Here is a 12,378-nt window from a genome sequence, read left to right on the forward strand (position 1 = left end):
AGTATTTTGATAAGTGTCTTGAAGTCTTTCAAAAGTGTATGAATACATATTAAAACACTACATGTATATACATTTTAACTGAGTCGTTAAGTCATCGTTAGTCGTTACATGTAAATGTTGTTTTGAAACCTTTAGGTTAACGATCTTGTTAAATGTTGTTAACCCAATGTTTATAATATCAAATGAGATTTTAAATTATTATATTATCATGATATTATGATGTACGAATATCTCTTAATATGATCTATATACATTAAATGTCGTTACAACGATAATCGTTACATATATGTCTCGTTTCAAAATCATTAAGTTAGTAGTCTTATTTTTACATATGTAGTTCATTGTTAATACACTTAATGATATATTTAATTATCATTTAACATAATTAACCAAGTGTATCAATATCTTAATATGATTCATATGTACTTAGTAAGACGTTATAACGATAATCGTTATATATATCGTTTTCGAGTTTCTTAATTTAATAGTCTCATTTTTATGTATATAACTCATTGTTAAAATATCTAATGAGATACATACTTATAATAAAATCATGTTAACTATATATATATAACCATATATATGTCATCGTATAGTTTTTACAAGTTTTAACGTTCGTGAATCACCGGTCAACTTGGGTGGTCATTTGTCTATATGAAACCTATTCCAATTAATCAAGTCTTAATAAGTTTTATTGCTTAACATGTTGGAAACACTTAATCATGTAAATATCAATTTCATTTAATATATATAAACATGGAAAAGTTCGGGTCACTACAGTACCTACCCGTTAAATAAATTTCGTCCCGAAATTTTAAGCTGTTGAAAGTGTTAACGAATCTTCTAGAAATAGATGCAGGTATTTCATCTTCATCTGATCTTCATGCTCCCAGGTGAACTCGGGTACTCTACGAGTATTCCATCGAACCTTAACAATCGGTATCTTGTTTTGTTTAAGTCTCTTAACCTCACGATCCATTATTTCGACGGGTTCTTCAATGAATTGAAGTTTTTCATTGATTTGGATTTCGTCCAACAGAATAGTGAGATCTTCTTTAGCAAAACATTTCTTCAAATTTGAGACGTGGAAAGTGTTATGTACAGCCGCGAGTTGTTGAGGTAGCTCCAGTTGGTAAGCTACTGGTCCGACACGATCTATAATCTTGAATGGTCCAATGTACCTTGGATTTAGTTTCCCCCGTTTACCAAATCGAAAAACGCCTTTCCAAGGTGAAACCTTAAGCATGACCATTTCTCCAATTTCAAACTCTATATCTTTTCTTTTACTGTCCGCGTAGCTCTTTTGTCGTCTCTGGGCGGTTTTCATTCTTTTTTGAATTTGGATGATTTTCTCGGTAGTTTCTTGTATTATCTCCGGACCCGTAATCTGTCTATCCCCCACTTCATTCCAACAAATCGGAGACATGCACTTTCTACCATAAAGTGCCTCAAACGGCGCCATCTCAATACTAGAATGATAATTGTTGTTGTAGGAAAACTCTACTAACGGTAGGTGTCGATCCCAACTGTTTCCGAAATCAATAACACATGCTCGTAGCATGTCTTCAAGCGTTTGTATCGTCCTTTTGCTCTGCCCATCATTTTGTGGATGATAGACAGTACTCATGTCTAGACGAGTTCCTAATGCTTGCTGTAATGTCTGCCAGAATCTTGAAATAAATCTGCCATCCCTATCAGAGATAATAGAGATTGGTATTCCATGTCTGGAGACGACTTCCTTCAAAGATAGTCATGCTAACTTCTACATCTTGTCATCTTCTCTTATTGGCAGGAAGTGTGCTGATTTGGTGAGACGATCAACTATTACCCAAATAGTATCAAAACCACTTGCAGTCCTTGGCAATTTAGTGATGAAATCCATGGTAATGTTTTCCCATTTCTATTTCGGGATTTCGGGTTGGTGAAGTAGACCTGATGGTTTCTGATGCTCAGCTTTGACCTTAGAACACGTCAAACATTCTCCTACGTATTTAGCAACATCGACTTTCATACCCGGCCACCAAAAATGTTTCTTGAGATCCTTGTACATCTTCCCCGTTCCAGGATGTATTGAGTATCTGGTTTTATGAGCTTCTCTAAGTACCATTTCTCTCATATCTCTAAATTTTGTTACCCAAATCCTTTCAGCCCTATACCGGGTTCCGTCTTCCCAAATATTAAGATGCTTCTCCGATCCTTTGGGTATTTCATCCTTTAAATTTCCCTCTTTTAAAACTCCTTGTTGCGCCTCCTTTATTTGAGTAGTAAGGTTATTGTGAATCATTATATTCATAGATTTTACTCGAATGGGTTCTCTGTCCTTCCTGCTCAAGGCGTCGGCTACCACATTTGCCTTCCCCGGGTGGTAACGAATCTCAAAGTCGTAATCATTCGGCAATTCAATCCACCTACGCTGCCTCATATTCAGTTGTTTCTGATTAAATATGTGTTGAAGACTTTTGTGGTCGGTATATATAATACTTTTGACCCCATATAAGTAGTGCCTCCAAGTCTTTAATGCAAAAACAACCGCGCCTAATTCCAAATCATGCGTCGTATAATTTTGTTCGTGAATCTTCAATTGTCTAGACGCATAAGCAATCACCTTCGTTCATTGCATTAATACACAACCGAGACCGTGCTTTGATGCTTCACAATAAATCACAAAATCATCATTCCCTTCAGGCAATGACAATATAGGTGCAGTAGTTAGCTTTTTCTTCAATAACTGAAACGCTTTCTCTTGTTCATCCTTCCATTCAAATTTCTTCCCTTTATGCGTTAATGCAGTCAAGGATTTTGCTATTTTGGAAAAGTCTTGGATGAACCTTCTGTAGTAACCAGCTAGTCCTAAAAACTGGCGTATGTGTTTCAGAGTTTTTGGGGTTTCCCACTTTTCAATAGTTTCTATCTTTGCCGGATCCACCTTAATACCTTCTTTGTTCACTATGTGACCGAGGAATTGAACTTCTTCCAACCAAAATGCACACTTTGAAAATTTAGCGTACAATTCTTCCTTCCTCAATACTTCTAACACCTTTCTCAAATGTTCACCGTGTTCTTGGTCATTCTTTGAGTAAATAAGTATGTCATCAATGAAAACAATGACAAACTTGTCAAGGTATGGTCCACACACTCGGTTCATAAGGTCCATGAACACAGCTGGTGAATTAGTTAAACCAAACGGCATGACCATAAACTCATAATGACCGTAACGTGTTCTGAAAGCAGTCTTTGGAATATCATCTTCTTTCACCCGCATTTGATGATACCCGGAACGTAAGTCAATCTTTGAATAAACAGACGAGCCTTGTAGTTGATCAAATAAGTCATCGATTCTCGGTAGTGGGTAGCGGTCCTTGATGGTAAGTTTGTTCAACTCTCGGTAGTCGATACACAACCTGAATGTACCATCTTTCTTCTTGACAAACAAAACAGGAGCTCCCCACGGTGATGTGCTTGGTCGAATGAAACCACGCTCTAAAAGTTCTTGTAATTGGCTTTGCAGTTCTTTCATCTCACTGGGTGCGAGTCTGTAAGGAGCACGAGCTATTGGTGCAGCTCCTGGTACAAGATCTATTTGAAATTCAACGGATCGATGTGGGGGTAATCCCGGTAATTCTTTCGGAAATACATCGGGAAATTCTTTTGCGACGGGAACATCATTGATGCTCTTTTCTTCAGTTTGTACTTTCTCGACGTGTGCTAGAACAGCATAGCAACCTTTTCTTATTAGTTTTTGTGCCTTCAAATTACTAATAAGATGTAGCTTCGGGTTGCCCTTTTCTCCGTACACCATTAAGGGTTTTCCTTTTTCTCGTATAATGCGAATTGCATTTTTGTAACAAACGATCTCTGCTTTCACTTCTTTCAACCAGTCCATACCGATTATCACATCAAAACTCCCTAACTCTACTGGTATCAAGTCAATCTTAAATGTTTCGCTAACCAGTTTAATTTCTCGATTCCGACATATATTATCTGCTGAAATGAAATTTACCATTTGCTAATTCGAGTAAAAATTTACTATCCAAAGGCGTCAATGGACAACTTAATTTAGAACAAAAATCTCTACTCATATAGCTTCTATCCGCACCCGAATCAAATAAAACATAAGCAGATTTATTATCAATAAGAAACGTACCCGTAACAAGCTCCGGGTCTTCCTGTGCCTCTGTCGCATTAATATTGAAAACTCTTCCGCGGCCTTGTCCATTCATGTTCTCATGGTTCGGGCAATTTCTAATAATGTGGCCCGGTTTTCCACATTTATAACAAACTACATTGGCATAACTTGCTCCGACACTACTTGCTCCGCCATTACTCGTTTCGACACCATTTGTTCCTTTCGTTCTGTTAACCCCTGGTCTGTAGACCTCACACTTCGCCACGCTATGACCATTTCTTTTACACTTGTTGCAAAATTTGGTGCAGAACCCCGAGTGATACTTTTCACACCTTTGGCATAGCTGCTTCTGATTGTTATTGTTGTTGCGGTTATTATTGTTGTTAAGATGATTGTTGTGGTTGCTGTTATTGTTGTTGTTGTTGTTGTTGTTGTTGTTATTGTTGTTGTTGTTGTTGTTGTTGTTGTTGTTGTTGTTGGGCCGTTTATTGTAGTCGCGATTGATGTTGCGATTGTTCGGATAGTTGTTACGATTATTGTTGTAATTGCTGTTGTTGTTGTATTGGTGATTCTTATCACCGTTTTCCTCCCACTTTCTTTTGACTTGCTTCACATTGGCCTCTTCAGCAGTCTGTTCTTTAATTCTTTCTTCAATCTGGTTCACTAGTTTGTGAGCCATTCTACATGCCTGTTGTATGGAGGCGGGCTCGTGTGAACTTATATCTTCTTGGATTCTTTCCGGTAATCCTTTCACAAACGCGTCGATCTTCTCTTCCTCATCTTCGAACGCTCCCGGACACAATAGGCATAATTCTGTGAATCATCTTTCATACGTGGTAATATCAAATCCTTGAGTTCGTAACCCTCTAAGTTCTGTCTTGAGCTTATTGACCTCGGTTCTGGGACGGTACTTCTCGTTCATCAAGTGCTTGAATGCTGACCACGGTAGTGCGTAAGCATCATCTTGTCCCACTTGCTCTAGATAGGTATTCCACCATGTTAATGCAGAACCTGTGAAGGTATGCGTAGCGTACTTCACTTTGTCCTCTTCAGTACACTTACTTATGGCAAACACCGATTCGACCTTCTCGGTCCACCGTTTCAATTCGATCGGTCCTTCGGTTCCATCAAATTCCAAAGGTTTGCAGGCAGTGAATTCTTTGTAGGTGCATCCTACACGATTTCTTGTACTGCTAGATCCAAGGTTATTGTTGGTATGTAGCGCGGCCTGTACTGCGGCTATGTTTGAAGCAAGAAAGGCACGAAATTCCTCTTCACTCATATTCAAGGTGTGTCGAGTAGTCGGTGCCATTTCCTTCAAAATAGTCAAATGAAACGAGTTAATCATATAGAATATCAAGAGTAGTCAATAGTATTTCGTAGCGTAATATGAACTTATTTATAAAAGCTCTTTCTTCATATTAGCGTTTTATACTCTTTAATTCGGGTAGTACCTACCCGTTAAGTTCATACTTAGTAGCTAACATACCATTTCAACTACTACAATTCTATATGAAAAACTAATCACAAAAAAATATATATCATATTCAAACCTTTATACAATAACTTGCAAACTTACAATACCGCTATTTTACATATAGCATGAAATATAGCACATAAAGCTTTGATACAAAGTAGTTGCGAAGATAATTCTAGTTAATAAATAAGGCGTTCAGCAAAGGCAACAAAGACACGTAATTCATATGTCCAGAAACAAGTCATGCATTCTGGTTTTACTAATACCACTTCCCATCCTTGGTCTTGTGGAACGTAACCGTTATGACCGATAGTATGACAACGTGTTGTAACATCATCAAAAGGACGAAGGTTACGTAATGACCAACAGTCTCGTAATAACCTAAAAACCTCATTTCTTACCCCAATTACCGACTTCGTCACTTGTGGGAACGTTTTGTTTAATAGTTGTAGCCCGATGTTCTTTTTCTCACTTTGGTGAGAAGCGAGCATTACTAACCCGTAAGGATAACATGCTTCTTTATGTTGCATGTTAGCCGCTTTTTCTAAATCATGAAGTCCTATATTCGGATACATTGAGTCAAAATAATTTCTTAACCCATTGCGTAAAATAACATTTGGGTTCCCCGCAATATATGCGTCAAAGTAAACGCATCGTAACTTATGGGTTTCTCAATGTGATATCCCCCATCTTTCAAACGAAAGCCTTTTATAAACCAAGGCATTCTTGGAACGTTCTTCGAATGTCTTACAAACTGATTTTGCCATAAATAGTTGTGCCGAGGAATTCTGACCGACTCTAGACAAGATTTCATCAATCTTGTCTCCAGGTAAGTCTTCTAAAATATTGAGTTGTCTATCCATTTTGTGTTTTTATACTGTAAAATAGATAAGAGTTAGATTCATAAAAGATACTTATTAATACAAGCAATTTTTTTACATATATCGTAAAGCATAAGCACACTATATTACATATATTACACCGCACAAATACAACTATCTTATTCCGACTCACTCGTTTCTTCTTTTTCGAACTTGGTTCTTTTTGCTAAGTTTTTAGGGATATATGATGTTCCCCTAATACGAGATGTCGTTTTTCACATTGGTCTAGAAAAACCTGGTGGTTTAGAGGGTCACGGGTTATTGTTACAACTTAAGAAATACGAGTGTTGTTGATACATATAAAGTTCATCGGGGTTAGAATCAGATTTCTCTATTTTTATACCCTTTCCCTTATTTTTCTCTTTTGCCTTTTTAAATTCAGTTGGGGTAATTTCTATAACATTATCGGAATCCTCGTCAGGATCCGATTCATCGGAGAATTGGTAATCCTCCCAATATTTTGCTTCCTTGGCGGAAACACCGTTGACCATAATTAACCTTGGTCGGTTGGTTGAGGATTTTCTTTTACTTAACCGTTTTATTATTTCCCCCACCGGTTCTATTTCTTCTTCCGGTTCCTCCTCCTCCGGTTCCGATTCTTCTTCCGGTTCCTCTTTGGGAACTTGTGAATCAGTCCACGAATCATTCCAAATTACATTTGACTCTTCATTATTATTAGGTGAGTCAATGGGACTTGTATTAGAGGTAGACATCTATCACATAATATCAAACACGTTAAGAGATTAATATATCACATAATATTCACATGTTAAAAATATATAGTTTCCAACAAAATTTGTTAAGCAATCATTTTTCAAGTAAACACGGTCGAAGTCCAGACTCACTAATGCATCCTAACAAACTCGATAAGACACACTAATGCAAAATTCTGGTTCTCTAAGACCAATGCTCGGATATCAACTGAAATGTCCCGTTCTTATTGATTAAAAACGTTCCATATTAATTGATTTCGTTGCGAGGTTTTGACCTCTATATGAGACGTTTTTTTCAAAGAATGCATTCATTTTTAAAACAAACCATAACCTTTATTTCATAAATAAAGGTTTAAAAAGCTTTACGTAGATTATCAAATAATGATAATCTAAAATATCCTGTTTACACACGACCATTACATAATGGTTTACAATACAAATATGTTACATCGAAATCAGTTTCTTGAATGCAGTTTTTACACAATATCATACAAACATGGACTCCAAATCTTGTCCTTATTTTAGTATGCAACAGCGAAAGCTCTTAGTATTCACCTGAGAATAAATATGCTTTAAATGTCAACAAAAATGTTGGTGAGTTATAGGTTCAACCTATATATATCAAATCGTAACAATAGACCACAAGATTTCATATTTCAATACACATCCCAAACATAGAGATAAAAATCATTCATATGGTGAACACCTGGTAACCGACATTAACAAGATGCATATATAAGAATATCCCCATCATTCTGGGACACCCTTCGGATATGATATAAATTTTGAAGTACTAAATCATCTGGTACTTTGGATGGGGTTTGTTAGGCCCAATAGATCTATCTTTAGGATTCGCGTCAATATGGGTGTCTGTTTCCTAATTCTTAGATTACCAGACTTAATAAAAAGGGGCATATTCGATTTCAATAATTCAACCATAGAATGTAGTTTCACGTACTTGTGTCTATTTTGTAAATCATTTATAAAACCTGCATGTATTCTCATCCCAAAAATATTAGATTTTAAAAGTGGGACTATAACTCACTTTCACAGATTTTTACTTCGTCGGGAAGTAAGACTTGGCCACTGGTTGATTCACGAACCTATAACAATATATACATATATATCAAAGTATGTTCAAAATATATTTACAATACTTGATGTTATGCGAGGTGTATATAAAATAGTTTTATATTTTACAAGGAAATACTATTAAATACGATACAATTTTACACAAGATATTTATTTATTTATTGAATGGATATACTTAAACCTTGCTACAACACTTATAGGCAGTGTACCTAATCGTATAGTAGTGTAGTTTTTAGTAAGTCCGGTTCAGTCCACAGGGAATCTTTTAAACAAAGCTTAACGCTATATTAGTTTTATTTTATAAAAATACAAATATATATATAAGTAATATTACTATTATAAAGGGGGGTTTTTACCGTTTAATGACCGGTTTGTCGATTTTAATTCTTTAGTCGCAGTTAAAACCAAATGTAAAATATTAAATAAAAGACTTAATTTAAAGCGTAAAGTAAATAACGATAATGAAATTGCGAATAATAAAAGTGCGATAAAATAAACTTGCGATAATTAAAAAGTACGATAATTAAAAGTGCAATTAAATACAATAACAATAAATAAAAATGCGATAATTAGAAGTGCAATTAAATATAAAATAAAGGAAATTAAATATGAAATAAAAGAATTATGCTTATTTAAACTTTCATAATCATGATGTTTGACGTGTTGATTTTAGTTTTATGCCCATGGGTTAATTGTTCTTTGTCCTGGATTATTTAATATGTCCATACGGATTTGTCCATAATAGTCCATCAGTCATAAATATAAAGAGCGAAAGCCTTCGTCAAATTATTCTTATTCCCGAAGTCAAATATTCCAACTAATTGGGGATTCGAATTGTAACAAGGTTTTAATACTTTGTTTAATGAATACACCAGGTTATCGACTGCGTATAAACCAAGGTTTTACTACTTTGTTAACAATTACACCAATTACCCTTGAATGTAATTCACCCCTGTTTCAACAAGTCTATTAACTATTAATCCAGTTCCGTATCCGGTAAAATGAATAACTATTGGTATTTATAGATATCCCGCCCACCGTACCCAGTCAAGCATATGTGGTTATAAGTTTGTATATTAAATTAACAAGGTATTGTTTAGTTAATATAAAACCCATTAATAGCCCATAGTCTAATTTCCACAAGTGTCGTTCTTTTATCCAAACCCCAATTATGGTACAAAGCCCAATTACCCAATTTTAGTAATTAGCCCAACATCATGATTACTTCATTTTAAATAAGCATAATAATAACTTAGCTACGAGACATTAAACTAAAAAGGTTGAACATAACTTACAATGATTAAAAATAGCGTAGCGTTACACGGACAGAATTTCGACTTACACCCTTACAACATTCGCTAACATACCCTTATTATTAGGATTTAAAATTAAAATTAAAATTAAAATATAAATTATATATATATATTTACATATAGATAGATGGATGGATATATATGTTTTTAAAATGATCAGAATTCGTTTGCTTTTATAGGGAGTTTCAGTTTTTGGGGCTCCGCGACTTGCGGCCCTTTCCTTCTTCAAACTCCGCGAGTCGCGGAGATCATTTTTACAGCTCACCCACATTTGGCTCTTTGTTTGCCGACGATTTATTTTATAAATATAATATATATATATAATTAATATAATTAATTATATATTATATTATATTTATATACATAATTAACTTGTAATTTTTAGTCCGTTGCGTCGAGCGTTGAGAGTTGACTCTGGTCCCGGTTCCGGATTTTCGAACGTCCTTGCGTACTATTTTATATCTTGTACTTTGCGTTTTGAATCTTGTACTCTTGTAATTTCGAGACGTTTCTTATCAATAATTGGAACCTCTTTGATTGTATTTTGTATTTTTGAGCTTTTTGGTCGTTTGCGTCTTCAATTCGTCGAATCTGTCTTTTGTCTTCACCTTTTAATATTTAAACGAATATCACTTGTAAATAGAACAATTGCAACTAAAAGCTTGTCTTTCTTGGGGAATAATGCTATGAAATATATGTTTGTTTTTAGCATTATCAAATATTCCCACACTTGAGCGTTGCTTGTCCTCAAGCAATATAGTCTTGAAATTCAAGAATCACTTCTTTATTCTTCACACTTTGTACATCAGTGATTTCTTTATGGCAGTATAAACAATGGTAGTAACGATATGGTTTACAGTCCCACATGACTATAAAATTTAGATCCATTAAGGAAATTGGATCTTTATGAAAACATTTGATCTTTTGAAAATTAAATCTAGTTTTTACCCTAGATAAGTTTTCCGGAATAACCCTTCACCGGTGTTTGCAAATTATTTTTGTGGGTTTGGTGGGTTTCAGATTTGAAAATTTTAGCTCAAAACTTGCGGTTTTGTGTTACTCACTTGCTAACCTTGTATTAGGAAAGCAACACGTCCAGTTTACTTGTCCCGTATATTACCTTTCGGTAAACTACCGTCCGGTTGTAAAGAAAAGCGTTGAACAAGCAATTGTTAAGGCAATGTCCCCTGACATGCTTTTAATTATGGTCTATAACGTGTCGGACGCAATTACTATCCTTTGTAGGAGCAATAGTAAAGCTCACCCTTTTAATTTGTCAGTCTGGCACAAGGTCCTGTCTTCGACCATGCTATGCAACCACCGTTCTTACGGTTGACACCCGATTTGGTTCAGATGACCTAATGAATTCCAGATGAATTCCTAGGATTTTACGTTCAATGGTAATGAACGCATTGAAAATGGGTTTTCAGAAAACAAATCGGTTTGTAATTTTGATCAAAATATTTTCTCGTTCAAGCTCGAGTTTAGATATCATTGAATTCCATGAGTTTGTAATTCTCAATCTTTAAGGTCAATCTCTAGGATTGAGTAATATCAGTCTTTGATAGTGCTCCAAATGAACATATATTTAGTAGCAATATCGTTCCAATATGTAAAGTTTTTAAATGTAATTTCCTTATTTTTAGTTGTAATAGTTAAATAAATAAGTGCGAAGACGAAAGACGCAAATCGCTCGAAAATGAAGATTTAAAGACAAAAACAAAGATTTGAAAGACCAAAACGTCCAAAAAGCTCAAATGTACAAGATACAATTAAAAAGGTTCAAATTATTGATGAAGAACGTCTAAAAATGACAAGAGTACAAGTTACAAAACGCAAAGTACACGATATAAAATAGTACGCAAGGACGTTCGAAAATCCGGAACCGGGACATGAGTCAACTCTCAACGCTCGACGCAACGGTGTAAAAATTACGAGTCAACTATGCACAAGAATAAAATATAATATTTAAATAATTCATAATAAGAATAATATTAAATAATAAAAAGTTGTTAATTGAGCATAGTTCAGGGGTCATAAATGAAAATTCAAATTTATAATTTGCCTATAAAAGGCTATGTAATTGATCGATAGAAGCATACTTTTTTTTCGATCATATTTTCTACACCTTTTTCTATCTTTTTCTTATTTATCAATATCAATTATCAATATCTATATTCTATATCTCTATCATAATGTTAACTTAATAAGATATAACAATAATCTTAATTTTAATTTTAAATTATGATAATAATAAGATTTATGATAGAGATCGTTTGAGTGTGTAAGTCGAAATTCTGTCCGTGCAACGCTACGCTATTTTTAATCATTGTAAGTTATGTTCAACCTTTTTACATTAATGTATCGTAACTAAGTTATTATTATGCTTATTTGAGCCGAAGTAATCGTGATGTTGGGCTAAAATATTAAGAAGGGGTTATTGAACTTTGGACCATAATTAAGGTTTGGGCAAAAGACCGACACTTGTGGAAATTGAACTATTGACTATTAATAGATGGGGGGTATTGTCTAATTGAGTGACAACTCATTGGAGTCTGTCGAACCTATCTTCAAATTAATTAACCTAATAATTAATAATGATTATGGTTGTCCTATTTAGTGATGTTCATATGGAATCTGTTATAATCATTTAATTAATCAATTGGGTTGGGTAATTGATTATTCATTCTGATCAAGTGGATGAATTAATATTCATAAACTAATTAAAACAGGGGTGGATTACATACAGTGATAACTGGTGTAATTGTTGACAGAA

Source organism: Rutidosis leptorrhynchoides, chromosome 10 (genome assembly GCF_046630445.1).
Source record: "Rutidosis leptorrhynchoides isolate AG116_Rl617_1_P2 chromosome 10, CSIRO_AGI_Rlap_v1, whole genome shotgun sequence".
Classification (NCBI taxonomy): Eukaryota; Viridiplantae; Streptophyta; class Magnoliopsida; order Asterales; family Asteraceae; genus Rutidosis; species Rutidosis leptorrhynchoides.